Source organism: Melozone crissalis, unplaced genomic scaffold (assembly GCF_028551555.1).
Source record: "Melozone crissalis strain CALT ecotype California unplaced genomic scaffold, PUWL_Pcris_2 ptg000032l_1, whole genome shotgun sequence".
Taxonomy (NCBI): domain Eukaryota; kingdom Metazoa; phylum Chordata; class Aves; order Passeriformes; family Passerellidae; genus Melozone; species Melozone crissalis.
Window position 1 is genome coordinate 2,997,874 of NW_026535810.1, and position 13,342 is coordinate 3,011,215.

The 13,342-nt window shown below is 48.8% G+C and overlaps 3 pseudogenes; 1 reads left to right on the forward strand and 2 right to left on the reverse strand.

Annotated features, from left to right (window-relative positions):
• Positions 1-97: 97 nt before the first annotated feature.
• On the forward strand, positions 98-2,404 carry LOC128940055 (feather keratin Cos1-1/Cos1-3/Cos2-1-like; annotated as a pseudogene).
• A 3,996-nt stretch (positions 2,405-6,400) lies between these two features.
• Positions 6,401-7,169, reverse strand: LOC128940212 (feather keratin Cos1-1/Cos1-3/Cos2-1-like; annotated as a pseudogene).
• A 2,741-nt stretch (positions 7,170-9,910) lies between these two features.
• Positions 9,911-12,685, reverse strand: LOC128940056 (feather keratin Cos2-2-like; annotated as a pseudogene).
• Positions 12,686-13,342: the final 657 nt, after the last annotated feature.

The window sequence follows — 13,342 nt, forward strand, 5'->3', positions numbered from 1 at the left end:
CAAAGCCCCTCGAGATCCACAGGAATGCAGAGATCCACCCACCGCCTGTGGGGATCCACAGGGAATGCAAAGATCCACCCACAGCTCATGGGGATCCATGGGTAATGCAGAGATCCACCCGCAGCTCATGGGGAAGGTGCCCATGCCAGAGTGGGTGGATGCCTGGAGGATGCTGTGATCCAGTGGGAAACCTAGTAGAGAGAGGGGGCCCTGCTTCCAGGCTGGAGTAGTCTTTCCTTGGAGGAGGGCACCCCGTGGAAAGATAGACCCACACTGCAGCAATTTTGGGAGGACTGATTGCCCATGGGAGGGACTCCCATTGCAGGTGGTGCTGTAGGGCTGCTGCTTGTGAGAGTGGACCCATGCCGGAGAAGTTCACAGAGAACTGTCTCCCATGGAAGGGGCCCCATGGCCTCACAGGGGAAGGACTCCTTTCCAGGAGCAGCAGAAGAAAATCTCAGTGATGAATTGACCCAAAAACCCCCATGTCCTATCTCCCTGTGCTGTCAGTGGGAAGGATGGAGGGTCTGGGGGTGAAAAAGGTGTATAAAGTGATTGTTTTGCTTCTCATTATCCTCCTCTGATTCTGGTAGTAATAAAGTCACTTTGAAACTTTAAATTGAGCCTGTTTTGCCCTTGAAATGTTTTCTCCTGGTTCTTATTTCACTCATAAATCCTTTGTTATATTTTTTTTGCCTCTCCACTGCCTGGCTGTAGCAGGGGAGGGTGAGTGAGCGACTCTTCTGTGTGCCAAATGTCAACACACAGCAATTGCATAGCTTGAGTGTGCTTGATACCAATTCCAACGTGTGAAATATCTGAGAACTGAATGTAACAACAGCAGCTGGGCCCTTTAACCATGTGCTAGAGGAGGTGTGAGGTACATATCTGTACTTGTGTGCTGGCCATGTACACCAGGCAACAGAACAGAGGAAAAGGAAGAGATAAAGCTGTGAACTGTTCCCAGGCACTGTTGTTTTCTATCTCCACTACCAGTATATTTTGGATAAGTGGTCTAATTGCCATTGGCTGTAGAGTAGCAGGGGATGTCTTCATCAGGTCCAAGGGAAAGGGCACAAAGTAAAATCCACTGTAGGTACTCCCACCCTCTTCTTCCTCTATCTTTTCGTGAGCAGACTGGAATAGTTCCTACTAGGAGTATGAGGGACAGACACTAAGATGCAGTGGAGATCCTGCAGGTTATCCTTCAGCCTCTCCTGTGGAAGGAGAAAGGGCAAAATAGCCTCACTAGACTGGCCCAAGGAGATAAAGACAACAAAAGAAGGAGAAGAGTGGAAGAAGGAAATAGCAACCTGAAGCTCTGTCAAGTGCCCAAACAATGGAGACCTTGGGCATGAAGTTGAGAAGCACAAGAGTGGTGCCCATTTCCTGACAACTTTGCCATAAACAAATCCACAGGCATGAAACAGGTTCACATCACCTGCCCACAGGGGATGCTGCCAGCCCTTGATCTGAGCATTGTGCCTGTGCTGATGTCTTTGTGCCCTGAAGTTCATGAACCTCTCATCTTGACACTTAGAGAAGTTTGCATAAAAGAAAGCACGTGGAATGCACTAGGAAATAAAAAGGCAGCAGCGCAGGAAAACAGGACACAGCCCCATTATTAGGTGGGATAGTTTGCATTTGACATGAGCTGGTTGGAAAATTATGGCTTCCACTAAGGTGCCTCTACGCCTGAGGCAGTGCAGGTCTGCTATAAAAGGCAGCCCAAGTCTAGGCTCTCTCATCCACTTCTCTCACCTCCTCCTCCTCAGGAATCAGGTGAGTGCAAAGCTGCTTCTCCGCCTGCTTCAAGAGCAGCTCTTGCCTGGCTGGAGATCTCAGCTGAGAGGAGCTGTCATGGTGCAGGGCTGGGAGCTGCTTGTGCTGGGAGAGGGCGGGCGAGAGAAGATCTTATGCAGGCAGAGAGGCTGGGACTTGGCTGAGGTGGCTCCTGGGCTTTGAGCTGGGCACTGCAATGGGGGCCAGGAGGTGCCTTGGTGTCAGGGTGTTTGGTGGTAGCACTGGTTCTCCTTTGTCCTCACTTTGTGCTTCTCCCTTCCTTCCATCCTAGGTGTACCTGTGAGCCCGAGCCATGTCCTGCTGCAGACCCTGTGACCCTTGCTGCCAGCCGTGTGGCCCCTGCCCCCTGGGCAGCAGCTGCACTGAGTGCTGTGTCAGGCAGTGCCAGGACTCCCATGTCGTCATTGAACCCTCCCCTGTGCTGGTGACCCTGCCTGGCCCCATCCTCAGCTCCTTCCCACAGAACACCGCCGTGGGATCCTCCACCTCTGCTGCTGTTGGCAGCATCCTGAGCTCTCAGGGAGTGCCCATCAGCTCTGGGGGCCTTGACCTCTCCTGCATCACCAACTGCTATGGTGGCAGCAGGTGCCGTCCCTGCTAAATCTGCTGACAACCTTGGGCAAGAACCTCCATGACCTCAGCACCTGGTCCTGGTCAGGAGACAGAGCTTTGGGACATTGTAATTTTAATTTCAAGCCATTGTCCCTTTCTTCTCCTGTCTCTTTTTGCTCTTTCCTTTTCTGTCCATGTCTCCTCAAGCCAGTCTTGTGGAGACCTGTTGCCCTCCCCTCCCTCTGCAGGCCAAGCAGAGGGACACCTCCACTGCATCTTAGTAGATGCTCCTGGTGCCCTCTCTGAGCCACTCTGAGTATTTTTTTCCTCTACACTCAATAAAGCTTTTTTGCATTCATGTATGTGCCTCTGAGTCCTCCTTCGTTCTGTAACAACTGTTTCAGTCTGCTCAGGGAAAATAGCTGGAGAAAGAAAATGGTGGGATTCCTTGTAGTAGATTTTCCTTTGTGCCTTTTCCCTTGGAGGTGACTAAGTCATCCATAGCTTCTCAGCAGCCAAAGGCTGGGAGACTCCCTCTAAAGGGTGGCAGGAATAGGGAAGGGAAAAACAATTCCTGAGACCAGCCCACAACCTCATCTCTTCCTTCTCCACCTTTCCTTTTCCTGGTCAAGGCTCATGGCATGCAAATAGAAGCACAGGCAGGTGAGATGCACTCCCTCAGCACAGGCAGGCAAAGCTGCTGTCCAGACAATGCAGGGCTGAGACAATTCACAAGTTGGAATTGGGATCAGCCATACTCAGGGTACACAGTGGTAAATGACTTTTGGTTGAGTTTGCGCAAATGACTTACTGCTTCACTAAAGGTCCATATTTCTTCCTCTTGTGGATGGATGTTACCTGAACACTGATAACTTCCCTTTTGACCAAACCAGTGTCCAAGAGTATCAGTTAAATATGATGGACCCTGTTTTTTGTAAGCAGTATGTAGTTTATATATAGCTTAGACTTTTGCAAAGTATTAAAACAGACTATGTGTTAATGTTAAATGCCTTTATTTATGTTAAGAGCTATGTTGGTTCAATGTACTTGTGGAGTATCTTATCTGAATGGTAACAGTGAAAAGAACCAGGAGAAAAAATACTAAGAGAGAAACGCAAGGAGAGATTTCATACTGACCCTCCAGATTATCAGGAAGTGTCAAACAATGGAACAGAGCTTCGAGAAGAAATGAAATATATGAATTTCATCTACAGGATGGCATGAAGACAAGTCAAAAGTCGAGCCAGGCAAAAAAAATTCCCAGAATATGTAAACCCACAAGAATGTTTGAATATGTATAATCCTCATGAATATGTATTTATCCGATATAATGGAGAAGTATGTAAGAAAATTGTTTTCAGCTAATGGGCTGCTCCTGGCAGCTTGCCAAGCCCCTGAGCACCGGGTAATGTCTCTTTTATCCCTTATTAAACTTATAAAAATTTTAAAGAGTGAGCCTTGTTTCTCACATCCACTAATAGAATTGCTAAAAGCTTATAAACATTGTCCAACTTCATAAAGAGCAATGTGGACTAAGGAAAATTGGCAAAGTCTACAGTTAGTTGCAGAAAAACTTGAACTTTGGCAAAAGATGGGAGAGGGAACACCAGCAAAGGAGAAGACCTGATATCCATACCAGTGGAGGCTAAACTCAAAGAGAAATATGTTGTGGAGCAGCAACAGAAAGATCTGACTGAGTTGCAAATAGCCTTGGGGGCTGAAACAATAGCCCACCTCAGGGCAGACTGAGAATGGAATGCCCAGAAGAAGCTAGCCCAAAACCTGAAAAACCAGTTAAATGAACTTGTCCAAAGCCAAAGAGCTTTGGAGTTGCAAATTAACACTGTTGGGGAAGGTGTGAAGAATTAATTAGAGTTTTTCAGCCCTGAGGAAAAGGTGGACCTCCTTAAACTTGATGTCATAGTCCTCAGCCCTCATGAGTTTAATGCAGTAAAACCAAACCCTCCCTGCACCCTTAACTCCATCCACCAGTAAAAATTGAGGAGGCAGAGAGGGAGGCAGGACTCCCTGAGCCTGGATCACTTCACTCCACTCTCCAGACAAGGGGTTTGACTCAGCAAAGCCAACCCTCCTTCACTTCCCGTCACCCCAAGCTCTGCCCACTTGTAAAGACAAAATTCATTTATCAGGAGGCAGAGTACACAGTAATATTATCTCTGCAACAGAACTGCTTAAGTTACAAGGGAAAATTTGCAATTGTCCCAAAGAAAACGGAACAGAGAAGGTTTTTAAAATTTCACTGATGGGGGTTGTCTTGGTTTAAGATAATTTAAAGAGCTGGGCAATCTAAAATGAGTAATCTTCCCTTAATTCCAACCAACCCCTTTCCACCAATAAAGAACAAAATATGAGTAGATATAAGTGAAAAAAATAGCAGTTTACTAACGAACAGAACAGGCAAAAATGAACATTAAATTACTGCTCTATACAAAATTACTGAACCTCAAAAAACCCATGGGAACCAAGAGAGACATGAAATTCCAGAAATATCCTTCCCAAGGTGTCGGCATGGTTTGAGGGGCAAGGGGAAGACAGCATCACACCCTTTTCTTTCAATATGGCATGTGACCATGTGGTCCTGGGAAAAAAAGGGACAAGATAATGGTAAATCCTACTCAGAAAGGCAAGAACCTGCAGAGGAGTTCCAGTGGCTGATAAAGACCTGCCAGCTCACTGAGGTCTGCACTGCTGCCACTTCCTCCTGCCATTCATGGGGCTCTCCCGGTGCTGCTGCTGCTCTGCTCTGCGCTCTGCCTGTGGTGGACCAGAAAGGACAGGTCTGTCCACAGCAGCATCTGACCCCAGGAACTTGCTCACTTTTTCACTGCTGGAAAGTTTTTGAGGATCATTTCAAAAAAGTTGCTAATTGTGAAATGAAGTCTTTACAAGTGGCTACAGTCGTAAATCCAAAGTAACTGCCTTCAAAGCTAAGATCCCACCTTCACCAAAAGGTGAAGAAATAGAGAAAAGAAGGTGAAGAAAAGAAAAATTTGCCATGAAAGAGAAAGAGTCTCTGTTTCCACATTCTTCTTTCTTGGAGTGGGGTCTAATCCATCTTGACCAGCTTGCTGGAGCATGGCTGTCTGTGGCGACAGGCAGCTCCTGTGTGATTCACCTCCAGACAGCTCAAAACTGCTACCTGTAGTCTCTCTGAGACCATGGAACAAAAACAAAAAGAGAACCCAAAAATGAAGAAGCCTTTCCCAAAGCAAGACCAAGAGCCCATCGAGACAGTAGCCCATAGGGGTGTTTGGTTCACAGGAATGGGGACTGCTCCTGCATAGCCTGAATATGGCAGATATTGATATCAGCTTGTGATTCACCTCAGCCTCACACATCTGGAAGGCAGCTGGGCTTTGCCAGGAGATGAAGAAGTGTATGGGTTGCATATCTCATCTGTCTTTGACCATCTGTGCGAACCACAGACCTGTAGACCTTATGATGGAAGGGAGGAGAAGGCAGAGGTGAAGTTGTGGGCTGTCCCCAGAACTTGGTTTCCCATCTCTATTGCTGCGACCCTTCATAGCCAGGGTTTCCGTGAAGGCCATTCTCTGTGGGGTAGCCAGGGAACATTTTGACAGCTCCCAAAGAAAAGTCATGAAGTAAAATTCACTGCAGGGAGTCCCTTGTTTTCTCCAGCTTTTTCCTTGAGTTGACTGGAAGAGTTGCCGTGGAAAGAAGGAGGATTCGGAGGCCATGGCTTGGTTGCAAAACAACTTTATTAAGTCCAGAAAAGAAAAGGAGGTGCCTCAGAGAGAGCATGTGGAAGATCAGTAGGATGCAGTAGAGTTCCTGCAGGGTGTCCATCTGCCCACTCTAAAGAGGGAGGAAGAGAAAGGGCAACAAGTTCGCCCATGTTGGTCTGGGGACACACAGATGGCAAAATAAAGAGATGGAGAGGAGAGAGGAGGAGAAAGGCACAGCGGCTTGAAACTCTAATTACAATGTCCCAAAGCTCTATCTGCATCCCAGAACTAGGTTCTGAGGTCTTGGAGGTTCATGCCCAAGGATGTTGCCAGCAGATTTAGCAGGGACGGCATCTGCTGCCACCATAGCAGTTGGTGATGCAGGAGAGGTCAAAGCCCCCAGAGCTGATGGGCACTCCGCCACAGCTGAGGATGTTGCCAACAGCAGCAGAGGTGGAGGATCCCACGGCAGTGTTCTGTGGGAAGGAGCTGAGGATGGGGCCAGGCAGGGTCACCAGCACAGGGGAGGGTTCAATGACGACATGGGAGTCCTGGCACTGCCTGACACAGCACTCAGTGCAGCTGCTCCCCAGGGGGCAGGGGCCACAGGGCTGGCAGCAAGGGTCACAGGGCTTGCAGCAGGACATGGCTCGGGCTCACAGGTGCACCTAGGATGGAAGGAAGGGAGAAGCACAAAGTGAGGACAAAGGAGAACCAGCGCTACCACCAAACACCCTGCACAATGTGGGCACCCCCTGGCCCCCATTGCAGTGCCCAGCTCAAAGCCCAGGAGCCACCTCAGCCAAGTCCCAGCCTCTCTCTGTCTGCACAAGACCTTCTCTCCCTGCCCTCTCCCCTCTGCCCTCTCCCAGCCCTGCACTACAACAGCCCCTCTCAGCTGAGACCTCCAGCCAGGCAAGAGCTGCTCTGGAAGCAGCAGGCAGGAGGAGGATTAGAAGAGGTTTCCCACTCACCTGTTTCCTGAAGAGGAGGAGGTGAGAGAAGTGGATGAGAGAGCAGAGATTTGGGCTGCCTTTTATAGCAGTCCTGGCCTGCCTCAGACGCAGAGGCTCCTTTGTGGAAGTGGTTATTTTGTGACCAGCTCATGGTAAATGCTAACCATCCAAGCTAATAATGGGGCTGTGTACTTGTTTCCTGCATTGCCGCCTTTTCATTTCCTGGCTTCTGCCATATGGCTTCCTATATGAAGGTCTCCTTCTGTAATTGCTATGATGAGATGGTCAGTGATTTCCGGGGCAGAAAATGGCAGAATGCTCTGATCAAGGGCTGGTGGCATCCCTTGTGGTCAGGTGATGTTCACTTGGGTCATCTCTGATTGGATTCTTTATGGCAAAGTTTTCAGGAAATGGGCATCACTGTTGTGCATCTTGCTCACATGCCTAATAACTGCAACATGAGGGGTCATGACAGAGCTTTTGATGTTCTTTCCATCTTCTACTCTGCTCCTTCTTACCTCCTGCTCTCTATGTGTCCACAGGCCAGTGTAGTGGGGATGTGTTGCCCTCTCTCCCTCAGCATGAATCAGATGGACACCCTGCAGGAGCTCCACTGCATCTTAGTGGCTGTGCCTGGTTCCTTCTGTGAGCCACCTCCTCTTCTTCCTTAGATTCATCAATGTTCCACATCCAAACCTGGACTTCCAAGTTGTCCTTTGTTCTGTGGCAACACTTCCAGTCTTCTCAGTGAAAAAGGTAGAGAAGCTGGGGATTTGCTATTAAACAAGTTTTATTTCTTCAAGAAGTTTTTGCAGCAGTGGGAGAAGATGTTGGAAAATTCTTTTGACCTTAACACCTAGTGTATGATCCCTATATTCTTGGTTAATGCTTAGTTTTGTAGCAGGCAGTGCTTAGTACAAATACCAGAAATTGATGTGGCCTAATGCTTCCTCATTTACTTGTATCAGTGATTAATATGGATTGGCCAATATCTTAGTTTTGAGTACAAGGTTTGTGTGTCAGAGTGATGACAGTAGACAAGAATGATGGAGTATTACTTTATGGCCTGACCATATATTTGGGATAATCTCAAAAAGAAAAGATTAATCAGAAGATATGGGACCATATCCAAACAAGTTGATGGAAATATTTAACCTATGTGCCTGTATTAAAAAAAAAAAAGGATGAATATGTATTAGTTTTTGAAATACAACCTGCTCTGTTAGGTTAGTGGGCATGCTTTGAGGAGATATCCCCATGCATCCAGCTCTCTAATAAAGAAACATCAGCTTTCTGATGTAGCTTTCTGAAATTGATTAGAGAGTTTATTTCCCGGTTTTTGGTGACAGCAGGGCTTTGAGCAGCCTGGTCTGGTGGAACGTGTCCCTGGCCATGGCAGTGGGTGGGACAAGATTGTCTAACCTAAATCCTTTGATGACAGTGATCTGTGGGCTGTCCTTGGCAGGCCCTGTCTTCACCAGGTTCCATTTTCCTTTATCTGTCTTGCAGTCCCCTTTGGGCACGGGTTTGGCCAAAGGCTTCCATTGGGAAGGCATTGATGGACAGATTACATTACAGAATACATAGCAGAAATGTGAATTAACAGTGAAGCCCTAAGTCTTCTGCAAAAACTCAGCCTAAAGTCATTTACCACAGCCTATCCTGAGTATGGCTGATTTCAATTCTAACTTCTGAAATATCTCAGCACTGCATCTTAGGACAGAGATGGGCACTGCATGAACTGAGGGCCCCTATAAGATTGAGATGTGATCCTCATCTGCCTGTGCTGCTGTGTGCAGGCCGTGGACCCTAGACTGGCTAATGGAGGGGAGAAGAAAGTAAGGATGATGTTATGGGCTGTTTCCACACATTGCTGTTTCCCATCTGTTGGGAGGAAAAGGTTGAAACTGAAAGTCTTGGAGAGCAGGGTGATAGATTTGCACAAAGTGACCTTGTAGGTGGGGAGGCTGAGAACATGCATGTGGGAAACTTCACATTTTATCTTTACTGCTGATTATCCTGCGTCTCTTTTGAGAGATAATATAAAAGCTATCAGGACCTTGAGAGGCATCTGCCACGGACAGTCTTAGTCTTGAGCCTCCTGCTGGGAGAATGAGAGATCCAAAAACTCAAAGGACACAAAAGCACATCATTGTGATAAACTGCATGTGCGAGAGGCCCCTTGACATACTGGGACAGGCAGTGACCCACCAGGATTGGACTGACCCTAATGGTGCCACTGTTCCTCTCTTATGTGTCTCTGCAGCCTGGCAGTGCCTTGAACCTGTCAGTTAATGAGGTAATGAAATAAATCTACTCTTTGCATTTCAGCTGTGGTTTGGTGACTTGGACTTACCAATTCACACACCAACCCATTCCTGGTACCCTTTGGAGCCTCGCGGTTCCTGATGGCCATTGACTGTGCAGTACCCAGGTACGTTTTTCTCAACTCCAAGACAAAAGGGCAAAAAGTAAAATGAACTGCAGGAACTCCCACCCTCTGCTTCTCCTCCTGTTATCCTGAGCAGACTGGAAGACTTTCAGTGGAAAGAAAGAGAACTTGGAGGACAAGGCTTGGATGCAAAACAACTTTATTGAGTTGAAAGAAGAAAAGGGAGTGGCGCCCACAGAGCAACAGCAGCAAATAAGGAGCAGAGGAGTTTCTGCAGGGTGTCCACCACCCTGTCCTAATGAGGGAGGGAGGACAACGCATCTCCTCTAGGCTGATTTGGGAAGATATGGGGAGCAAAGGAAAGAAAGAGAAGAATAAAAGAAGGGAACAATGCCACAATGCCACGAAGCTGTAAAGAAAATATCCCAAAGCTCTAGGCCCTGACCAGAGCCAGGTTCGGAGATTTGGAAGATTCTTTCCCGAGGAGGTTGCTGGCAGCTTTAGCAGGGACGGCATCTGCTGCCACCATAGCAGTTGGTGATGCAGGAGATGTCAAAGCCCCCAGAGCTGATGGGCACTCCGCCACAACTGAGGATGTTGCCAACAGCAGCAGAGGTGGAGGATCCCACGGCGGTGTTCTGTGGGGAGGAGCTGAGGATGGGCCCAGGCAGGGTCACCAGCACAGCAGGCGGCTCAATGACAACGTGGGAGCTCTGGCACTGCCTGACACAGCACTCATTGCAGCTGCTGGCCAGCGGGCAGGGGCCACAGGGCTGGCAGCAAGGGTCACAGGGCTTGCAGCACGACATGGCTTGGAGTCACAGGTGCACCTGGCAGAGAGGGCAGGGAGAAGCACAAAGTGAGGACACGTGAGAAGCAGCACTGCACCCAAACACCCTGCAGCCAAGGCACCTCCTGGCCTACACTGGCAGTGCCCAGCTCAAAGCTCAGGAGCCACCTCAGCCAAGTCCCAGCCTCTCTCTGCCTGCACAAGACCTTCTTTCCACTGCCCTCTCTTAGCAGAAGCCGCTTCCTCTCAGCTGAGACCTCCAGCCAGGAAGGAGCTGCTCTTGAAGTAGCAGCAGGCAGAGAGGAGGTTTCCCACTCACCTGATTCCTGAAGAGGAGGAGGAGGTGAGAGAAGTGGATGTGAAAGCAGAGACTTGGGCTGCCTTTTATAGCAGTCCTGACCTGCCTCGGGCCCTGAGGCACCTTAGTGGAAGTCATAATTTTCTGACCAGCTCATGTCAAATGTGCACCATCCCAGCTAATGGTAGGGATTCTGTCCTGATTTCCTGTTCTGCTGCCTTTTTATTTCCCGGGTAATTCTCTGAGCTTCCTACATGAAGGGTCATTTCTCTAAATGCTGAGATGAGAGATTCAGGAGTTTCTTTGGCAAAACCAATGCTGGGTGTATTTGGAATTCTCACACCATCACTTGGCAGCATCCTCTGTGGACAAATATGTTCACCTGTGTCATTCCTGTGGGTTTGGTTTTTTCCAAGTTGTCAGGAAATGGGCGTCAGTCTCGTGCCTCTTGCCAACATGCCCAAGGACTGACATGTGAGGGCTCATGACACATCATTTTCTGTTGCTTTTCCCATCTCTCCATGATGGTCTCTCTCTGTTGCACAGAGGTCTGCATCTGCTGCCAGGGTTGGTCCCCAGTTGCTACACAAAAAGTGCTCAGAGAAAAATTTTGTTGCCTCACTTGACTCATGGTCTTTCTGTGCAATCTCTGTGGGTCCTCTGGAAATATTGTGAGTTGTCTGGGGCCTGATCCTTATCGTGGACACCTGATTAATTTTCTGCCACACATGTCCTCAGTATCTCATCTGCTCAGTTCCCAGAACTGCGCATCTTTTCTGTCTCTTTCTGAGTCTTTGCTGACTCTCTGAAACCCTAGAGACCTTTGCATTATTCCATGCTGGTGTGTTTGAGCTGTGTTTGAGAACACATGGATCATTCTGTGCTTGGGTGACCCTCCTGAGGGCATGTGCAGGTCAGAGCAGCAGGACTCTTCCCTGGAGTGTTCATGATCTCAGATAGAAACGTTTCCTTTGCCATCAGGACTGGCACCTTGCATGGAATCTACAGCTAAATGGCCATGGCTCCCAGCTGTCAGAGAACTAGCACTGAAATCAACTTTGACCTCCTGCACTCTCCATTTCTTGTTTTATGGAGAGGGAGAAACATCAAGGCAGTTTGCCCACTTCCACAGTTTGTTATCATTCAGTGGGTCCCCTTCTGGTGGAATGCTGCAGGTGGCCAGGGTGGGACACAGGGTCTTCCTGTCCAGGCCAATGTCAGATGCATTTCTACATCTCAGCATTCTGGTGCTGACTGAGCATGGCTGAGACCCCCCCAGGAAATTGTTCTTGGACCAAAGGAACCCCTATTCAGATGTTGCTCTGCTGTGAGATATAGGACAGTTGGATCTACCCACATAGGATAGCTGAGTTCTGGTCTCTTCCCTTTAGAGGCTGTTGAGGGTTAGAATCTTTTTGTTTGATGCTTTTTCCTCCAGGAATTTTGCGCCATGATTTGCTAGGAAAGATTAAGGTCTAGGTACTTGAGAATGACAAAGAAGTGGCCAAGCTCATGGGAAGAGGACATCTGGCTGCACATCTCTTATCTGTGGGTTTCTCCTGGAGACCAGAGATGTCGAGATATTTGGAGTGGGAAAATGGGTTTGGGCGCAGAGCCTGGCTCTCTTTCTCTCTCCACTTTTAGCAGGGAAAGGGACCACAGCGCTGTGGGGAGAATTTGTCACCGCTGCGGGTTTCCGTGTCCTGCTACCTTTATCTGCTGCGTGTGGAGCTCTGCTTGTAAAAGCAGCCATTGCCCTGGGACCTCATTAACACTCTACATCACTATAAAAGGTTCTTTTCACCACATATTCTAGTGCTCGGAATCTCCGCCCCTCCTTTCCTTACACTGCTTGGAGCCAGGCTTCCACTGCTATCCCCCTGCTGATTCTTTGTCGCTACTCTGGGTTTTGCTGCACAGTAGCCCCCTGCCTGTTGAGACATCCCGCAGATCACGCTACAGCTGCAGAGCTTAAACAAGTTCCATCCCCCAACCAGGGATTTTTACTCCTTCCAGCCATTCCGGCTTGCAGACCCCGAGAGTCCAGCTGGGGCACTGGATCGCCTGCTCCTCGGGATTTGCAAATCCCAGCATTTCTTCCATCCCTTCTCGTCTCGAGCAAGCCACCATTACCGCATGACGCCTGAGCTCACACCACAGCGCCCTCTGCTGCCATGGGGGAATCATCGCATGCGCCCTGAGTGGCCAGGAGCCAGCAGCGCCCCTGCTGGCTGTGCCCAGAGGTGCAGTCCCCTCAGCCCTGCGTTTCTGCGCAGCAGCTGGGCCCTGCCGAGTTCTGAGGGACTATGTGAGGTTTGATTCTCATCGTGTTGCTCCCCAGAGTGCTGGGCATAGGCCCTAGGCCAGGCATGGAAGGAAGATTAGGAAGAGATGAGTTGTGGGCTGTCCCCAATTCTTGATTTTCCCCATATCCCCTCCATTGGAGCTAAAGTCTCACTGATGGCCATTTGGTTGCCTAATAGCCAGGGATGCTCTTTATCAGCTCCAAGAGAAAGGGGCACAATATAAAACCCATTGCAGCAAGCCCCAAACATTGCATCCTGCATCTTTTTCCAGAGCAAACTGGAGGAGTTGCCCCAGAACAACACATAACTCAGACACAAAGGCTTGAATGCAATACAGTTTTATTAAGTTGAAAGAAGAAAAGGAGACGGCTCTCAGAGAGCACCAGGAGCAGCCACTAAGATGGAGCTCCCATGTGGTGTTCTTTGCAATGCTTTGCAGACGAAGGAAGGATGGCAGGTCCAGACTAGACTGCCTTGGGGAGTTAGGGACAGAAATGGAGAGGAGAATTGCACAAGGAAGGGAAGATCCAAAGCTCTA